Here is a 7,501-nt window from a genome sequence, read left to right on the forward strand (position 1 = left end):
TAGGATAAGGTCTATAAGCTCTCTTAAGGAAATTTTGAAAAATAGGCCTTTTGAGGATGATTTTGGTGATACTTTTGGCTGAAATTAAGTTGCTAAATGTTCAAATATTATCTACTGAGCTACAAAACAGAATTAGCATAAGGTAAAGACACAAGCACTGCAAAATATTTAAACAGATATTGCTGGCATGTGATGTGCCGGTGCATGATTTTTCATCTCCAGAGAATTTCTAGTCACATTAACTAGGGTGTGGATAGGGTGAGTAACTCAGGTGTTGTAGTTGTTTATACTGATAAACAGTGTTTTGTAATTACTCTACTCTTGACTGTTCTATTAGAGTATCTCAACCTGTAAATATAAAGGGCCACCTATTTCCCCTTGTGCTATGCCTATATGGGTAGCAATTTTCTAGAGACAGATTTATTATTATATTATATTATATTATACACAGTCATAAACTACATCAAAAACGTTTGATATCAAAGGTGCCTATATAGCTATGTCAATGAGCAACACTATAAAAATTTCTGAAGCTACCCTAAATCTACCCCTGCACACATGTTGAAACATGATATGATGTCGACAAGCATAACTTATTGTAATGATTTCCAGTTTGTAAAAGGGTTTTACTGAAGGCAGTGTTTTGTAGCTATTATATCTAAAGTAGCATACTTAAGATGGTGCCATGTAAGTTATATGGCTAGCTACACCAGTCTAGCACTGACCCAATATATAGCCAAATTTTAACTACAATAAATTATTTTGTAGCAGTTTAATAGCTATGTATGTTTTGTGAGAGCCTTCTTATTAAAATGTGTTATTGCTAAAGCTGACTTGAAATGCCATAAACAAACTGTTTTCCTGTACCAATTATGCCTTGGGGGTATAATAGCACTGAGCATAGTGCCAGTATAATAGACACAATTTTTGTGCATTAGTTATCAGTAGGCATGAGGCTATTATGCTCCAAAAATTTAGCATTATGCTTTTGAGCAGTGCTCAAAAATTCACCTATTATGCTTTTGAGAATTGCCCATTATTCCCAAAATTATGCCACCATAATTGGCTAATAATGCCAGTTCATTGCTGTATCAGGCCATTTTCATTGATGTTTAAGCTTCAATAGTCTTGAATTCTTTAGCTGGTTGCTGTATTAGAGTATTTCATTTCAATGTTACTGCTTTATTAGAGTAAATAATATTCAGTGACTGTTCTATTAGAGTTTCTGACTGCTCTATTAGAGTATCTCGATTTTTTAACGGAATTGTGCAGTCTGCAGATTTTCCTACTGTTAAAGCTTTATAATCACCTCAAAATGCTAGCATAATTCCTGATTCCCACACATACCTATTATGCCCGAAATTATGCCGGCATAATCGCCGCATTCCTAGTTATCAGAGAAGCTGAAACTGTATTATTTTACATTATGCAGATTAGGAATAGTCTAATAATAAAAGCAAACACAAAAACCAGCTGGTTGTATATACATGTGAAGGGAAGAGTGCCTAAAGATCGATGTATTCTAATAGACAGTCACCACATTTTGAAATATTCTAATAAAACATTCACAGATGTATTAAATACTCTAATAGAGCAATCAAGATACAATTTTTCAGCAGCATAATTATTTTGTCACACAACTGAGCATAATTGGAGTATAACAGGGAAATCTTGGAGCCTTGCTCGAAGTATAATAGGCGATTTCAAAAGCATAATAGGTTCAGGTCTATTCTAAAGTGATTTACTGCATTACCGGGTATCCTATTAGGTATAGCTTGTATATGAGGGTTACCTAATTGGCGTCTAGACAACTGTAGGAAAGGGTTGATTACTGCTTTCCAATTACAGGGGCTAACTACATAGTGCAATGTACATGGATTGACGTTAAAAGGATAATGCATCTTTGTGATGTTAAAGTAATTTCTTTCCTGTCTGGCATATGCATCACTGTTCTGTTAATTAATGGTCCAGAAGACCTCAACAGATGCAGCTCTCAAATCCACAGTGACTGCACTGTGCTCCTACAATTTTAATGCAAAAACAAGTAATGTAAGTACTTTAAAGTAGTGTAGCTTTATTCGCAGCTAGTAGCTGGGTACAGGTGTTAATGTCCATGTGATGGTGTCTATAGAATGACTAGTTACTCTATCTGTAATGACATAGCTAAACTGGTGCTGGGGGCTTTCCCTTGCTACGTGCACAGTGTAAAGATAGCACTCGTAGGTGTTACAGTCAATTTCAGGTTGCTTGTAAAATACAAATGAACAATTCACACATGTGAGTTGCAAACGTGAATGCTACTCGCAACATTTAAATGTGCTGAATAACTAGCTCTGCATGTTCCTGGCATTGTGTAACATAAGATGGCAAGTAATTTGGTTGCATTATTAAAAAGAGCTTGGTTGTAAAGAAATAACTCATATGTGTGAATACCATATGTCCCAAATTGTTCAATCGTATTCACAAGCAACAATAAGTCTTTATTCCTAAGGTCTGAAATTTTTAATTATGGGTTTTAGTTACTAGAAACATTCACATATTTTCATTCAAACATTTGAATCCTAAATAGCATTTGTTTAAGCTCTACTGAAGTCACACATACACTACACATGCACACACATGCATACAAACGCACGCACATACTACACACACACACACACGCGCACACACAGAGTTCACCTGTTTTATCTATCTAGGCAGTGCAATACATTGGTGAGATCTGCCGCTTCCTACTGGCTCAACCTGTTAAACCAGTTGATAAGCAACACAGTGTCAGACTAGCCTATATATATGGCAATGGACTATGTGCACACATTTGGGAAGAGTTTAAGGAACGCTTTCAAATTACACAAATCGGTGAACTCTATGGTGCTACAGAAGGCAATTGCAGTTTGGGAAACATCACAGGTAAAGTTGGATTTCTCTCTGTGTTAGTCCCAGCAGCCTATCCTTTAAAGATTGTATGTATTGACCCAGATACTAATGAACCAATAAGAAATTCATCAGGTTTTTGTGAAGTAGTGATTACAATGAAGCATATTGGGAAGATTGTACAAAATGATCTCCTTAGAGAGTACACTAGTTACAAAGGACTCTCAAATCAGACACAAAAGAAAGTGTTATCGTATGTGTTCAGCAAAGGGGGTCACTTTTTCCACACTGGTGATATTGTGAAAATGGACGACTTAGTATATGTTTATTTTACTGACAGAACTGGGGATACGTTCCGCTGGTGTGGTGAGAACGTGTCAACAACAGAAGTAGAGAACACCACTGCTAAAGTGTGCAAGAATCTCCAAGTGGCTTGTTATGGTGTTGGGGTACCTGGGGCAGAGGGTCGTGCTGGTATGATAGCCATTGTACAACAAGATGGCATTGATATGGATGAGTTATCAAGGGAACTACAACAACGATTACCAACTTATGCCATTCCACTGTTTGTATGTGTTGTCGAGAAACTGGAGTATACAGCAACTGAGAAGATTATCAAGTGACATCTGAGGGAAGAGTCATTTGACATCAAACATATTAGTGATCCTCTCTACTTTCTGGACCCAGCCAGTAAGACATACATTCCTCTAACTGAAGGAGTCTACAAGAAGATTTGTGACAAGGAGTACAAATTTTAGTTGGCAGCTTGGCCGCCTAACTGTTTTTTTAGTTATTTAAATTTTTAATAATGGCACCTGAACTTACCTGCTTCCTTGTGGTAGCTACAGTCATAGATTGTTAGTGTGCTCACAAATGTCGTGTGTACACTAGCTAGGGGCCAGGATTTCTGAATTGATATGCCGTGATCCTGTATGAGCCTTGTAGTATGGTAAAAAATATGCTATACTGCTGCTTGTATGGTAGTATGTTGTGCATACCACACCAAGGAGACAGGGAGTACAGGTATAAATGTTCCTGCATGCACAGGAAAGTTTCTGTTGCATAGTTCGAATTCCCTTACTGTATGCAAAATATTAGGTTAGCAGAGGTGGATTCCAGAAACCTCTTCCAGAATTTAGCTGGTGGGCTTGCAGCAGCTGCAGGAAAACCAAACCATCTTAATTTGCATGGATATTCTAATAGAACAGCCAAAACTACCCTACTGAATAGAACATTCATAATGGAATACAATTTTAAAAATTGGTTACTGAAGATTAAGGATACAGAATAATTTAGCAGCTATTGGCTTTTTCAATTGAACGTTTTGGATAATTATGCATACTACAGCCAAAATTCCATATTTGATCATGACATTGAGGACTTAGACAATCAATAAGATTCCTTGTCTCCTGTCACCTTATTAAGATCAGGTAGTGAGGGCGGGTGGCTAATAAAATTACCAGCTAAGTAGTTTCAAAGAATAGACTAATCTATAATGGCCATGGAGATTTCAAAGGATTGTAAATGTATTGAGATGACAACAGTAAGTGAGGACAGGGATGATTGTAGATAATGTCCAAGAACACTTATTTCAGTGGTATCAAGGAGTTACTATTCTCCAGTTCAGATATGCGTAATCTGTATGTAAGTAATCTTCCTTGGTCTGCTTTTGATCTCTTGCAGATTCCAAATGTTGGTGGATGGAGTCTAAAGGACACATCAACTCCAATAGAACAACTGTATGCATTAGTAGATTCATTGCAAATCACAATGTCAGGACGGTAAGGAGTTGTAGCTAATAAGTGATGGAGGGATGGTTGCCTGAGGAGATGCACTAGCATACATTCCCGGTAAATCAGCATAAATATGCAACACAAAGCTTGATCATGTCTGTAAGTAAAACAGCCTTAAGATAGAGCAACAGGGTAAAACATTAGCTGTGATGGGACGTGTATAACCACTTCACATCACACTGAATATACAATTACTGCAGACTTACTGGTGTGGGAAGGGTCAGAGGCAGCTCGCAGGATAAAGGAAAGGTGACCAGGATGATACCCCAACAAAAGTCTGTTCCAAGTTTTACAGCAGGATTCCAAACGCACAAGTTTGCTCTGAACAGACAGTGTGTCCAAATAATCATCATACCTTGAGCGCTCATCAGCCACTAGCATGCAGCTTCTTTGACAGCAGATAAAGAGAGCGAGGTATTGGAAAAGATGACAACTACGAACAAGCCTTAGATTAAAGTTGATAATCAGATGCTTGGGTCTGTATAAGCATCCGCCAGATGAACCTGCAATTAACTGCTGAAGTTGGGGGTCTCCCGATGTGCTGATGCAAGATAGGAGGCATAGCTTAACCTCTCTGGACACTACTGAAATACTTGGACAGCAGACACCAGGATAGTAGAGAATGGCCTGAGTGGCACATCTAGGAAGTCCCAGCCTCTTCTTAAGGTAGTGGGTGGCTAAATTCTCCAACTTACTAATAGCAGAACTTGGCATCCACAGACAAATGAAAATGTAATAACAAAACAATACAGTTTCTGTACAGCCATAGCTTATATTCACCACGGATTGGCAGTAAGTATGTAGCTGATATAAGAGCAGAGACAGTGAGTTAATCATTTTCTTGTCTGCAGCAGCTTTAGTGGCACTCAAGGACACCTCCAATGATTTCCCCAAAATGTAGTGCCACCTTCAGTGATCAACTTAGTGCAGCCTCCAGACAGTTGAATTCCTTCTTTCCTATGACTGTGGCCATCAAACACATAGGAGACACATTTGGAAGGCTTAAAAGACAGTTCCAGATCTGCAGCTTTTTGATCAATTTGCAGCAACGCATGTACAGATACATGTACTTCTAGGGAATCTGATATCAATGTCGCATCATCTGCATAAGCCTTGACTGCATGTTCCATGAAAGAATGGATAAAAACAAGTATAAGGAAATTTAAGTTTGATTAAGGATCATAGAAAAATGGTAGGGAAACAAGGGAGGTCACCTATACACCTGCAGATATACTAGTGAACATTTAATCCCTAATTCAGTCATGGGTATAGTGATTAAATGTTCACTAGTATATCTGCAGGTGTAGGCGACCTCCCTTGTTTCCCTACTTTTTTCTATGATCCCTTATTGAACTTAAAATTCCTAATTTTTCGTTAATTTAACTCTTCAGTTGCCTAGAGACTAAAGATTGTTCCAATCTTTAAATCAGGTGAGTCCACCTCAGTAAATCAGGTGAGCCCATGCAATTTCTCTACTCAGTAATACTTCTAAAGTTCTGGAATGAACAAAATGGTTGATCATGTTTCAACTTTTATCAACCCTGCTCAGTTTGGATTTATGCACAATTGGTCCACTACTCAACAGCTACCTTTATTTTTACATCTTCTCGTGACTAATTTGATGCTATTTACTTAGATATCAGTAAGGCATTTGATTCAGTTTCCCATTCTTATCTACTGTCCAAACTTCATAACTTTAGCATTTCAGGTAGCTTGTGGCTTTGGCTTCCAGCCTACCTTAGTACCAGATTCCAGTTCGTTTCTATTAATAACTGTCATTCCAATCTTTTATCTGTTGAATCTGGGATACCCCATGGGCAGTCTCCTTTGTCCACTTCTCTTTATCATGTTTATAAATGATCTACATATTTCCATTACTGACAGTAAATTCAGGCACATTAGGACACCTCCTGGCAAACAACTATTACAACGTGACCTTGATAACCTTCTAACATCTTCTAATTTACATTTTATTAACTCATCTAAAAAGTTGCCCATTTATCTTTTAATTGAAAGTTTCTTACTTCATATACTATTAGTGGTAGCATAATCATTACTAAACAATCACATAAAAATCTTGAAGTTACGCTAAGTGATAATCCTGAATGGAAAACTCATCATGATATTATTTTAATAAGATATTGGATCTTGTACAAAGAACCTTCAGTTCATCTATACCACCACTGACTAAAGTTAAGTTATATGTATCTCTAATCAGGTCTCAACTCATGTAGTGCTCCCCTATCTGGCATCCGTATTTAGTGAAAGACATCGATAACCTAGAACATATTCAGAGACAAGCCACAAAGTATATTCTGAATGATTACATTTCTGACTAGACTTCTCAAACTAGAGCTTCTCCCATTAATGTACACCTTTGAGCTTTCAGACATCATGTTTTTCATCAAATCTATTAAAAATCCAACCAATATTCATCATTTCATTTCCTTTTCTACCAGGAGGCTTCAAATTACATCATAATGCATCATTGGCCTTCTACCACTAACAAGGCCACTTCTGTTTCCTGTCCACCACCCGCATCTGGTTACTGTCAGCTCTAAATACTCCATTATACTGTTTTTTCCATTATTTTCTGGTTATAATGGAATAACAGAAATGGACCGCCTACTCACATGCACATATGCCTGAGTCCAGGACGAGGAACAGAGAGTTTATTTTGAGTGGCCTAAGCAACAACACTTTCATTTCATAATGATCTCACTGCTTGAAGTGTCTTAGTTTACTACAGTGGTATATCCCCAGTATATGGAACAGTTAATTGTTTGTTATTTTAGTAGTTTTTCAGTAAACCCACATTCACTGATGTTTTACTGAGA

At 37.5% G+C, this 7,501-nt stretch overlaps 1 pseudogene; it reads left to right on the forward strand.

Moving 5' to 3' along the window:
* The first annotated feature begins 2,132 nt into the window (after window positions 1-2,132).
* Window positions 2,133-3,622, forward strand: LOC136267636 (long-chain fatty acid transport protein 1 pseudogene; annotated as a pseudogene).
* Window positions 3,623-7,501: the final 3,879 nt, after the last annotated feature.

This window comes from Dysidea avara, chromosome 9, assembly GCF_963678975.1.
Source record: "Dysidea avara chromosome 9, odDysAvar1.4, whole genome shotgun sequence".
Lineage (NCBI taxonomy): Eukaryota > Metazoa > Porifera > Demospongiae > Dictyoceratida > Dysideidae > Dysidea > Dysidea avara.